This window comes from Oxyura jamaicensis, chromosome 3, assembly GCF_011077185.1.
Source record: "Oxyura jamaicensis isolate SHBP4307 breed ruddy duck chromosome 3, BPBGC_Ojam_1.0, whole genome shotgun sequence".
In the NCBI taxonomy this organism is placed as follows: domain Eukaryota; kingdom Metazoa; phylum Chordata; class Aves; order Anseriformes; family Anatidae; genus Oxyura; species Oxyura jamaicensis.
Genome location: NC_048895.1, coordinates 46434467 through 46447644, shown reverse-complemented (window position 1 = coordinate 46447644; position 13178 = coordinate 46434467). Strand labels below are relative to the sequence as shown.

Here is a 13178-nt window from a genome sequence, read left to right as displayed (position 1 = left end):
CCAGGCTTTGAAAGCTGAACTGGAGGAGCCACCTAGAAGGACAATAACAACTTTTTATTCCTTCCTGTCATGTCAGTGATCTAGACTCACAGGAAAAAAATATTCCTGAAAAGTGCTCTTATAGGAGACGGAGCAATGGCATTAATCTCATATAGATCAAGGGAATGATTCAGAAACACAAGTATCGTGGGGTTTAGATTCTAGAAACAAATTCTTCTTTGAGAAAAAGACACTCAAACTGGGCTTAATCCACAGTACTGCCACTCAGGGACCAACTGTAATCTGTTTAGGCCCATATCTTGTATTTACAAGTACCGGAATCAAATACTGACAGCACTCAGTAGTGCATAATTAAATTCTTACTCCCTTCTGAAGTCATTGGCAAAACTTCCACTGACTTCAATAGTGCTGGATAAAGCTTTCACTGAATGTCATGAGAATTTGAAAAGTGAAGTCGATCCAAATTTTACAAATGGTTCCTTGTCTTTATTGTGGATCAAACCAAAACCATAACCTAAACAAACAAACAAACAAACAAAAACAACAGTTCACCGTGAATGAAATAAGGGTAAGGATTCATATTGTGTGTTCTGAATGCTTTTCCAGAAGATATTCAAAACTGAGTCACTTGGGGGACTACAGCAATTATAAGAGTTGTGTAAATATCACATAGCAAAAAATATTCCTTGGTTAGCCTGCTCTTTTTGGCACAATCCATCTGGCAGAAACTTATACATTTATTTTGTTGTTGTTGCTCAAGAACTCCTGGTGAGTAATTCTTGCTCTGCAGATGGTATATGATGTAGATGATTCTTTAAGTCCAATTTCAAGCTGTAGCTCTGTGGTTTGTCATGGTGTTTTGCTGTAGTCTGATGGCAGGGACTTTCAGAAGCCAATTTCCAGCGTTAGTTTTGAAATAAATCCCATTGGTTTTCTGAAAATTCTTCAGTACTAATCTACAGTTTAAAACTGTAGAGAAACTGATGTGCCTGAATATACAGAAGTTCTTCACTTCTTCCCTCCCAACCTGCAACTATGCCACGTGGGCCAAGGTTGCTGAAACTTGTGAAAATGTTTATGCCGCAGAAGTTTTCTCCCTTCCTCCCTCCCTCCCTCCCTCCCTTCCTTGTATCATTTCATTTTACTATAAAGCAATAGCAAAACAAATTAACTAAACTAGACTATACTTATATGGAAATTGCAAACATATTCAGACCATTAATAAACCAGAAATGTGCGGAATGGAAGGTGACTTGAATTTCCCTTGATGTCTTATAGGATTATTCTAGCAGTCACTGGATAGATGTTTGTCAATACATGTTATTCCCAAAGCTCAGTGGCTTTGTGATAGCATTAACCTCTTGTCCTTGCTGAAGTTCCCTTAGGATATGAATGAAATTCCCTTCTCTTTAGGGAAGATAAAGGGTCTATTTCTTTAGGAAAGCAACAGCTGGGAGAAACTGGTTGCCCACTTGACAGAAGTTGTTCTTGCTCTGATATACCATGTGAGATGACAGGCTTTCTGCTCTTACCAGTTGAACTATATTGGTAACACTCCATCCTTCAGTCCCGTCTTTGAGTTGTCAACATTTTTCTTTGGTTTTAGTAGTGACATAATGGGCTAAGTAGGGCTTAAACAGATACTGCATTTCTACAGGGACACCAGAATAGGACTGCAACTGCTGTGATCACTCACCAGCATGCCAGACCTGGACTGCCCTTCTCTGGCTACACACTTTCTGTCCTGTCCCCTGATGCCCTGATATTCTCAACACTCCTTCCCTTGGACAAAAGGAGTTGTCCTCTTCTGCCTCTGCTATGCCCTGATCTCCTTTTGCCTCTGCCCCTACCCACTGCGGTCCAAGGGTTCCTGGTACACATCTACAGTATGTGGTCAAGGTCTCGGTGAACATAATTATGCTTTTCTGATACTTCTCACTAAACACTATTAGCTGTATGTTGTTTCTCAGTGATTTTTGATTACACATGAGGATTTGAAAACATGCATGTGGGCAAAATGTTTCTACTTTCTATGTTTTGCTTTCTGAGACAGTTTATTCTTGTTTTTATTGCTATTACATTTCCACAGCTTTCTGGCAGGTCTTTTATTTTCCAACAAGTGTGGCAATTTTACCTATCAGATTGCACTGGTGAAGAAAATCTATCTTTTCAAATATTTATGGAAATAAAATAATAATGCTATTATCTACACTCTTGATTACCAGGATTATCTTATTGTATATATACAGATCATCTAGATAGGCAGATTATGTGCTCAGAAGGTTCTTACTGGGCCCCAGGCTCAGAACGCACATTAAAGCGGATCAAACCTGCTTTCATTCATGTGCTGCTTTGCTAATGCTCCTGCTCTTTCTCATGAGAATTTCTGAAACATGCTATTGATTTGAGGCCCAGTGCAGTACCCAATGAGGTGGATGGACAGCCATTGACTTTGATGGACAATAAATGTTCTGTCTTGGAGCAACAATGTGTAAAGAAAGATGCATTTAACTCTTCTGGGGCTAGAAGCATCCCAGTCTTTCATATTTGTTGATGGACCTTGGTTATCTCTCTTCTATTTTTTAATGTTGTTAACAAATGTCTCTAGAATCTAGTGAGCTTGTCTCTTTAGGTATACATAAATCTGAGGTGTTTAAGGGAGCATATGAAAGGCTAAACAGTGTCTCAGAAAATGGAAAGGAAGTGGAATGACTTCCGTGGCTGACTGAACAGTTTTAAGGCAGGTAATAGGACTTGCTTACAGAGTATATTTCTAAGAAGCTGACGCCTCTTCATGGCTCAGCTACCATGTAGCAGTTTGGGAAGTGAATAAAGTAAACCATCCTCCAAATGTGCTTAGGCCATCAACAATTTTTTAAGAGACTTGATTGCTTTTTGACTAGGACATGTATCCTGAATCTCTTAAGCTTTTTGGTAAGCTTCCTTTATAGAATTGGAAAACATAGTAATTCAGAAAAGATCTTCTTTCAGTTAATGATGGGGAGGGAACTGAAGTTTCATCCATGTTGAAATACCATGATCTTAAAAGTTTCTTTTCTACCTACTATGTTTCTGAATATGCCTGTGGCTCCTACTCATTCTTTGTGTTGGCAAATAACTGAGCTAGAAGTCAGGAAATGTGAAGTTCAGTAGTGGAGAGTGCTATGGGGCAGGAATGAGGTTTTGATATTGAATCTGAGAAAATTAAAGGCAGGAGAGATGTGGAAAGGTCTTTTTACTTAGAAATACCAAAGAATATGAAGATTGCAACTGATAACAGAGAAGTAGAAAATAATAGGTGGGTAGATAAGGTGCCTAGGAAGAAGCAATGGGATTAGAAGCAACAGCTGAAGAAAAGAGGTGCTATGGGTGTGTGAAAAATATTGTTGCATTTCATAAATAGGGGCAGAAAATATGAATTTAAAATTCAAGCATAAGAAATCAGTGAAAAGGGGCTGTGGAAAGTCATGGCAACAAAGGAAAAATGACAGAACGGTGACTTCAGTAGCAGTGTTTTGAAAAGATTAGGTCCTAGTGATTTCATAGGGTAATACTCCTTTCCTCACCCCTTCTCTTGTTTCACAGGGAGGAGGAGAAGGAGGGTAATCTGTCATTTATTTATATTTAAAATGTAACTATTCCACGTGTGAGATGGAAGCGAGAGCTGGTCATGTTTGGCTCCAGAGTCTGCCACAAGTAGTCCTATGAGAAACCCTCTACTTGTCAAGCCTCTAATATTATACTGTGACAACTCTATGCCATGGCATTCTAATCTTCCCTGGGAGCCAGCGACTGGCCCAGTTACAAGGCCGAGCTGCCTGGTTTCATTTGGTCTTCCCTGCACACCAGCTTTAAGCATAGGATTGGTGCTGTGAAGCAGAGGTGCGCTGCTGTGACTTCAACCACAGAGGAAAAACACAGCCTTCTGAAATAGCTTACACATGCCCTTTTGGTTGTCTGCTAGTTGTGCTGGCCCAAATAAAAGAATGTACCTTCCAAAAATATTATCTTGGAGGCAGATGACAGTGTACTCTCCCAAGGGCAAAGCTGAGAAGCGAAAGAGAGTACTGTTGAGCAAAACCCTTATTTTTGTTTTTAATTTAAGGAAGGCTCATTTGGTTAAGCTTGGGCTGGATGGCTTTCAAATGCAAATCCTTCAGACTACTTTCAGCGAACCTGATATCGTCTTTGAGTCAGACTAGTCTCTTAAAATGCAGCAGGACCAAAAAAGGACTTGTGATTAAGGAGACTGCACATCCTTGGTGTCCTGGAAGCATTCCAGGGTATGAGATGATATTTCAGTCCTTTGCATTCCTAAGAATGTCCTTTTGTCCCATGAAAGGCTGACATCTTCCTGTGTCATAACGAAAGGATGAGCCAGAAAGGGAGGTGTCTGTCTAATGAATCAATCTAGAGACCAACTAACAGGCTCCTGGTAGGCTGGCTGGCTGTTGCTTTTCTGGGCTCTGAAATGAAGGGGTGTCGGGGCTATGATGCTAATCCCTGTCCTCTGGCTGCCCCCTGTTGGCTGATCGGCCCAGTCTGCGATGGACCTGGAGTCCGTGCCTTGCAGTATTTGCAAGGGCTGGGCACAAAGGGAAAAGAAGTTTAAGGAAAAAAGATTGAAATAAAGTGGCTAATTTTTTTTTTTTCTTTTTCTTCTCCTTCCAAACTCTATATGGTTTAGTCTAAAATGGTTATGACCACGCAGTTAACTTTTGGGATGCTGTGCTGGAAGCTGGCAGCTACTTTCATTTCTGGTTCATATTTTGTTTCAGTGGTTTTCTCGCACACAAAACATCCAGCACCAAAATTGTTGCTAACTTTATAAGGAAAAGATGGCTACACCTTGTAAAAATCACCCTTGCATGAAGCAACTAAATCCAAAATTCCACGTAGGTAAACTACTCTCAGTTTAGGTAAGCATATGGAATTGTGAATGCCAGAAGCTCTTCCCTCAGGTACTCAAGTATAAGTTGCACTGCAGTAGGTAAGAACTCCAGCTAGCTAACTGAGGGCAGAATTGAGGCATTTCTGCTGGAAAGTAGTTGGAAAAGATATGACATTATTCTGCCACAGTAACTTCATAGATCCTTCTTTAGAAGGACATAGAAACTCTTCTCCTAGACTAGAGGGCCATCTAGCTCAATATCCTCAGGCTGGCAGGGCACTCAGCAGGTGCTAGGAGAAAAATATAAGCAGAAGGCACATTCAGCGTGATCTTTCCTTTAGTGTATCCTCTCACCACCCAAGGGCCACTATTTTTAAGAGTTGTTACATAGAGATTGCATAAGGGTTGTCACATTTATAGTCACTGATGGAACAATTCACTCTCTAAAAGTTGCTATGTTGCTAATGCATATTCACATGTAGTCCTGCTAACCTTACAAAGTCCATGCAGCTGTAGATGCTTGTCTCTACCATGTTTTGGCTAATACTTCATAAGCAGTATGGTGAACTAATCTTCCATTCTGGAGACATTTCTAGTTCTACTTTCAGAGCTAGGATCCTCACCTGCTCCTCTCCCTCCCTGTCATGGTGTGTGAGCAATTCATGTCCAAAAAGTGCCATCTGACCTACCTCACAAGGTAGCTGTGTGCAGCTGTCTTCTCAAGAGACACCAGATAGTCAGTTGATTGACAGGCTGTCCAGAAAGTCTCTAGCTTTCCAAATGATCTTCCATGAGCCTATGAGGTGGGGAAATAGATGGAATGACTGTCCTGTTTTGTACCTTCAAGCATGTAGCAGGAACAGGAAGAACCCTCTCTGTAGCTCCATGCTGTAGGATTGCAGACTTCAAGGTAGCTATAGTAATGACCATAGGAACTTATAAGTCAGTCCTATAACCATCTCTTTTGTGATCTTATTACAAGGTCTGAAAGTGAAATGTTTTTCAAGCGCAGTTAGATTTCTGGGGACAGCAGCAATGCAAGATGCAGACCTTCTCTAGATCTCCGATTTAAGCTGATCATGAGGTATAATGGAGCCAAGAGAGAGAGAAAAAAAAAAAAAAAAAAAAGAAATGAGGGCAGTGGATGTAGGGAAGGAAGATGAGGAGTTGTGTTACATTGGGAAGAGAGCCAAGTAAGAACCTGACAAACTGTTAGAAAGAGCATGTCCTTCTACCAGAAAATGTATTGGAGGCCAAGAGGAATAGAATAAACAGAAATACTGGATAGAAATAGGATATTGAAGCCTATGCCCAGCAAAGGTAATGGAAAAAATCGTGTAAACTAGCTATGTACACGGATTCTTTCTATCCAACATGTGCCAGTTTGTTGCATTCGCAGATGGTGTATCAAGGGAGCCTCAATGGCCAGTTAGAGCAATTCCTGTACTAATATGAACAGAGCTTTTGATTTCATGGATTGAAATAAAATGACCCAAATATAATTACACAAGCTTATTAATTTATTTGTTATGGGTCGGTAACCCTTCATAGTCTATAGCACCAGTTACAAGAAGGGCCAAGGGGATTAAAGCTTGAATTTAGAACAATCTGATTCCTATATGGAAATTGGAAGAAGCGAAGCACTAAATTGCATGTTTTATGATAATATCTTATTGAGAAACAATTAATGCCCAACTTTAAAAGCACTGAATTCATATCGAACAGGAGAGCTATGAAAAGAACATTCTCATGAAGGTTTAAAGTGAATTATATATACGTTTGTTATGCCTGTGTATTCAGTTCTGGAAACATGGATAGAGCTTGAAAGTTACCAGTGAAGGCTAGCTATTTGTGGCCAATACACTGTGGGCTTTTCTTTCTCCACAGGAATTTCTACAGCGGCACTGGCAGCATTACTTGAAGATTTAGTAATATCAGGGAACTGTATAAGGGATGGCAGCTCATCTTCTTCCTGAAGACGTTCCTGAGACTGCTTCAGATTATCAATATAGGGAAGTGTAAGATTCTGTTTCCACACAGTGGAAGGGGGGTTGTTGGTTCAGTCTTCTTTCATTCCCTATGCATTAGGCTGTTATTATATGAGGTGTGTGCTTTGAGTGAATGACCACTGGCTAAACACACTTCATCGTATTTGGGGGCTTAAACAAGACAAAGAGGCCTTGAATATCCCCTTGTTGGGCCTTGAATATCCCCAGAGAAGGAGATTCCACAACCACCTGTTGGCTTCAAATAATAACAGAGCTAAAGGGAATCAGGTGTTTGATCTTCCCTATTAGGTGCTGTCAAACATGTAGGGCCTGTGCTGACACTCTTAGGGAATTATTTCTGTGTGCCAGAGTGGAGAAGCCTCTGGATCAGTGCACTGGTATGAAAGTATGCTTTTATGATGTGAAAAAGGCACTGCAGGCACTGGCCTTACCATTCAGGCCTAGAGGTAGTCAGGACCTTCACACACATCACCTTATGAGAGGACAAACATTACCTTGATTACTTTGTGTTTCTTCCTTGAAAATTATCTTGATGCGTGTGATTCAAAATCAAAGGAAAAGCTGTTCAGCAGAGGTAAAAGTTAAATGTCATTTATTTTTCTCCCTGGTATTTTTTTCTACTCAGTTCATGAGGATGATATATATGATGCTTATGTCAGTGTTTATAGTGGAGTCCATGACTACATCTTCAGACCAAAAAGGACCTTATGTCTGAGCAACAATCTGGTGGCATCCATAATGTAGGCCTGCCCATTAACTTAATATAAGATAACATGGCTAAGTGACATTCCTCAGAATGAGAAGCTATGAGGCTGAGCCCTTTTAGGTAAAGAGGATCTCAGCCTGTATCCCATTTCTTGGGTTGGGTAGGAAGTATGCCTTTAAATTAGCTCTCCAAAGGGTGACAATGTTTTAATTTCTTTTAATTCCAGAATTTATATTGCATTCTTTCATTGAGATACATATAACCAGAGGGAGATGGCTACGTTCAAACTACAGAAGTACATTTTTTTTTTTTTTTCTGCCATATGCTGTAATTAAGAAAAACCTGGATCTCTAGCCTTTTGATGGAGAAAAGTCTTGCCGTTAAATTAAATGACTATTCCACTTTTTAGAGGATCTGGACTATTACACATGGCTGTGATGCTTTTTCTAAATGGGAGTAAAGATGATGCATTTGTCTAGGGCAATAAAACTGAATCCTGCAGGTGATTATTTTATTGGAATTTATAGAAGCTTATTATAGAAATGTAAGAAGCAATCAGGGCACTACTTCAGAAGGAAAGAAAAAACTGACCCTAACCTTCTCTCAGCACTGAAATGAAACCCAAACTTATTTCAGATTAATTTTCTAGAAGAAGTCTTATTAAGTCTCTACTTATGCTTGACATTTTGCCAAGTCCTTCCCCTGCTGGTGCTTTTCTGACAGGATACAATCAAATTTAACCTTCATAAGTTGCATGGGGCCTCCTCCAAATTCCCAGCCCATGATTTCAGGACTTGCTTTCCCCGTTCTGAAGATCCTGTAGCTGAATCCTGATCTTTCATCAGCTTCTAGCTGGGGTCTGCCTGCCATTGCATCTGAATGCCATACCTCCCAGGGCAGGTAGGGTGCTGAGGATGGTTCAGGATCAGAAGACATATTGAGCAGTAGGTTTGTTGTGTGTGATGAGAAAGGGCATGTAGAGAAATATGAAGACTGGCCTGCGCTTCAGTGCCTACTGTACAATATAGTAAGCATTTACCTTCCTACTATGGGTAGCATAAATAAACTAGATTTATACTACCAAGCTTAGGTGTAGTTACAGTAAGATGCAGCAAGTCATGAACTTTACCTTAGGCTGGAGGTGCTGCAGAAGCCCATACTCAGAACCGTGCTACATCAACTTTACCTGTTAAGGGTGTATGATCTATTTAGCTTAAAGCTACTTTAGCTCTTCCTGCATGGTATCTGCCTTCACTGCTGCCAATATGTTGCAGTAACATACTCGATGGTTGCAAAGAAAGAGTGAAAATTGGTAGTAGAGAAGGAGAAGAAAGTATTCAGCCTTTTGTTAAGCATTAGTTAAGGAGTCAGGGTGGGCCAAGAGCTTATTTTTTTTTTTTCCTGACTCATGAGATATTTACTGGTACTGCCTAGCTTATATGAAAGAAGCTGGAGGAAATCTTTCACCAAAGAATCCAGAAACTGACCGTGACAGAGGCAGGGTCTGGGTTGATAATGATTAAATCAAAACCTTACAATCAGAAGAACACTTAGGAGAAGGCCACTTACCGTGGCTGCACTATGGGAATGGTAATTGTAAAAGTGGATTTCTTATGTGATAGCCTTTCCACATATTTTTTTTCCCCGCAGCCTATATTTGACTTCCAAGGTACAGTTCATGTGCTTGCGCTGCTCATCCCACAGTGCCATGTTCATAAGTCTTCTTTTGACTGCACTATACAACTCCTCCGAAAGGCATCATGGCTGCAGTGTCAGGATTGAATTAAAACATCATAAAGAGGTAAGTGGGGAATTGGAGATAAGATTATTCTGATCACAATGCAGAATTGGAGGAGAAATATGTCTCTGATTACTAGTAGGTACCCAGGGCACAATTCAGGTGACCAAGAGAGGCTAGCTGAGAGGCAGATGTTACACAGAAAGCTTGGTTTCTTTGAAATATGTGTAGGGTGATAATTTCTAATATGCTTTTGTGAATAGCATTGCTTGAATCATACAAGAAAATGAAAAGATGCTGCTAAAAAAGCACAGTGCTGAGGTCTGCAAAGGGGAAGGAGCAAAAGCAGTCAACTTATTTAAGGTCATCTGAAATACGTGAAAGGTTTCTGATGTCAGGTAAAGGTTATAAACAGAATTTACTTCAAAAACCTCTAGGAACATAGTTAGTTAATTAATCATTTAGTGAGTTTAATCTTGCTAGAGAACACCAAAATATGAAGTGAAACAGTAGAAACGGTCATCGCTGTGCCTTCACCTCTGTTAATTAATTTGAAAACTAGAAGGACTGTGTTTATTTCTGTCCCTGATCTACTCCTGTTAAGATGTGTATGTGGCATCTGCTACACCCCTGTTTTTGTCTTTTGTACCTGAAAGTCTAAATTCACCGCCAGATTACTTCTGTTTTATGTTAGGGTAATTCTACTGATTTCAGTTAAACAGTGAAGTTATTCTGGAATGATAGAGCATTGATTTCAAAAACTTATCTTGTAATAATCCTTATGGCCCCTTTTTGATTTATTAATAGTGCATTTCAATGGTTATGGCTCTTAAGAATTAGGATGGCCAAATCAGCAGATTGACAACAATGAGTTGTCATCTTTTCTTGTGTGTGTTTGAGGGGATCCCTCCTGTTTCATTATTTCTTTTCGTCCTGTCTGGGTTCCAGCTGGTCCCTCTGCTCACTAGTCCCACCACAGGGTGTTAGTTCACTGCCTGTAGGATAAGATCTCTCCTTCCTGGCTTTGAGCCAGAGCTGCAGGCTGCCAAGGAAGGAAAGGACCTGACACTGCCTCCCACTGCTGCAAATGAGGATAACTCTATTGATTTCAGTGACGTTAGGCAGTTTCAGACTCAGAGAGGAGCCTGGCCTGCTAGGATCACATCCTGTGTGGGCAAGGACGACTTTATTCTGCCAGCATCCCTTGAGTGTAAACACAGAGTCACACAAAGAAATGCTGAAGATGGTGATGTGTCAACATTAAAGACGGGCAAGCATAAACATGGGGATATGGGAATTTCAGGGGACTGGAAAACCCTTTGGGACTGATGCATTTTCTACGACACTTGCTACTTTGTCCTTGATGCACTTGAAAGGAAAAAGAGGAGAACAGAGTGTTTCCTTTCTACTCTAAACTAAGACTTATCATCAAGATGTTTGTAATTATACAAATTTAAATCAACCATTTAGGAAATTTGTAGTATAGGCCATCCCACACTTACCAAACAAGATTTCCTATAATAGCAAAGAATAAATCCGTGGGGACAATACTTCATTTATTAAGTTCCCAGGGAAAATAAGGGATAAGATTGCAAAGAGTTGAATGAATCCTGTCAGTTAGAGGGGGAATGTGCAAATTCCTCTCATAGGCCTGTGCCATCTTTACTGGAAGCTTTTTAAACATGACTAGCGTTGTGAATGTTTGGCTGTACAACTGCGTCTCTGTTAGAGGTTAATAGTATTTTCAGTGGGTCAAACGCTTGACATAATTACTGACCGGGTTCAGGGTGCTTTGGAGGGCTTTTTGGATCATTTATGCAACTTCTCCCATGCCCCAGTGGTGAATGGCTACTTGACTTTCTCAACATTGCCAGTGCTTTTCTCTCACCAGCCAAGGGAGTGTTTCTCTGCTCCATTAAGTATGAAGGATTAAAAGTGGAGGCCTTTTCCACATCTCCACTAAATGTTTTTCTGCTCCCAGCACTTCTTAACAAACCATCACTGGTCTACCTGTTTTTCATCATATGACACTCCCTTCCGAGTGCATGTATTCCCCAGGTCTTGGGCAAGCATATGCTCTGAGGCATTAACATACAAACCCCAGCATGGAAGAGTGTGACCTGGCATCTTGCTGCCGTTGCCTTCCTTCAGCTTTTCACACTAATAGCTGTGAGGCTTTCTGATTCTCTAAAATGCAGATTTGGACATATAACATATTCACTTTTTGCATTTTGTTTTCTTCTTTCTCACCTGTGGTTATTTTCCACAATTTATTGTCTGTTTTACAGTAGACTCTGCCTCATATTTTCCCTGATTACATTACTGTCTTAGTTAATAGGCAATGTTAATTATATTAACAGAGAAGTGAGCTATATTTATTTGCTTTAGATTATATACATTACTTAAGTGTATTTGGCTTGCCTCTAAACAGAAGCTGGTTTTATATGTTCCTGAAAGAATAAATAAAACATGGCACTTTTTTTTTTAAAAAAAATAAATTGTTTAAGTAAGCCAAATGCTGAAAATGTTTTCTCCGTTGACCATGTTGACTTGGAGGGTATAAATTCAAGATTCTTCACAGTCATCTGTATAAGCAGTGCTCCCTTATGCTGTAATGTAGAGCGTAGAGGTTAACCTCCTTTGCCACACCTAAGAGAGTCCCAGGCACTTCATATTTCATGGTACTGGTTATTGAAAACATTTCAAAATTTACTTTCTGAGGTAATATATCAGTAACTCCCCCCTCCCCCCTCCCCCCGAGATATTCCTTTTTGTGTTTTCTTGAATTTGCAGCTGTTTACTATGCCAGAGGGTAAACAAGTCACACCTACCTATCTAATCTTCCTTCTCACCCTTCTGTCCCCCTCCTACTCTCTACTTCTCCCGCTCCTTCTCAGTGATTTTTGCTGGAGTACAAAGGGCATGGAGAGAAACAGAAGGATGACTGTACTTTCTCAGGTGAAGAGGGAATTTCCATTTCTGGAATAGTGTGGTAATGGAGTAAAGTGGTTTCTCCCCTGCATATGTAAAGGGAGTTTGAGACCTCATCCATCCCCCATGGAACAGCTTTTTATGACCTCTGAATCTTTGCCTGGGAAGACGCCTTGAGGAAGAATATGGTGCTGTCATAGGAGTGAGCAGGTTTTGTTTCTGTGTTTCATTTTCTATTAGAGTCAAAGCTGACACTTGAAGTCTAAAAGATGCCTGAATTTCATTGGTGCTGATCATCAAAAGCTCTTAGTGCATTCATTTGCAGTTCTGATGCTCTGGGGACTGAACTAATCGAGGCAGGCACCTGAGGAAGGCCTGAATGAAGTGTGTAACTGGAAACATGCACATTTGAAACCTTGGCTCCTGATGATTCCAGGTCCTTAGTGAGGCTTCTCCATGTGGCCTAGAATTACAGCAATTCAAATACTAGAAAATGAAACTGAAAGCTGTCTCTAGATGCTGCTAATACATTGACCACTACCAAAATCCACTCTCGGCACTGAAACAAGAAGGAAGGGTTTGCTTGATATTCTTTAATGCTTAATGCTTAAACCTTTTACTACTTCTGTAAAAAACAAACAAACAAAAAAAAAAAAACATAACAAATAAGTAATGGTGAATGTTGGTACAAATTGAAATATAAAATGCTTCTATTACACAATAAAGAAGTGATAAAACTTACAAAATAACAATCAGAAATTATATACATAGAAAAGTAACTGGTGAAATGTTACAGTAATCTCAGAATAATTAATATCATAACTATTATATTAAGACATTGGATGACTCTCTCTGTTTTTATGCAGAATTATTACCCCTAGAATCCTGTTGATATTTTGCCAG

At 40.0% G+C, this 13178-nt stretch overlaps 1 long non-coding RNA gene across 2 annotated transcripts in view; it reads left to right on the top strand.

The window, feature by feature from the left end:
• Positions 1–13178, top strand: part of LOC118165110 — a 59620-nt gene that overhangs the window by 6425 nt on the left and 40017 nt on the right. For both annotated transcript variants that reach the window (XR_004749869.1, XR_004749868.1), the window contains exons 2-3: positions 7833–7901; positions 9257–9407. This is a non-coding gene — a long non-coding RNA (uncharacterized LOC118165110). The remainder of the gene's footprint in view (positions 1–7832; positions 7902–9256; positions 9408–13178) is intronic.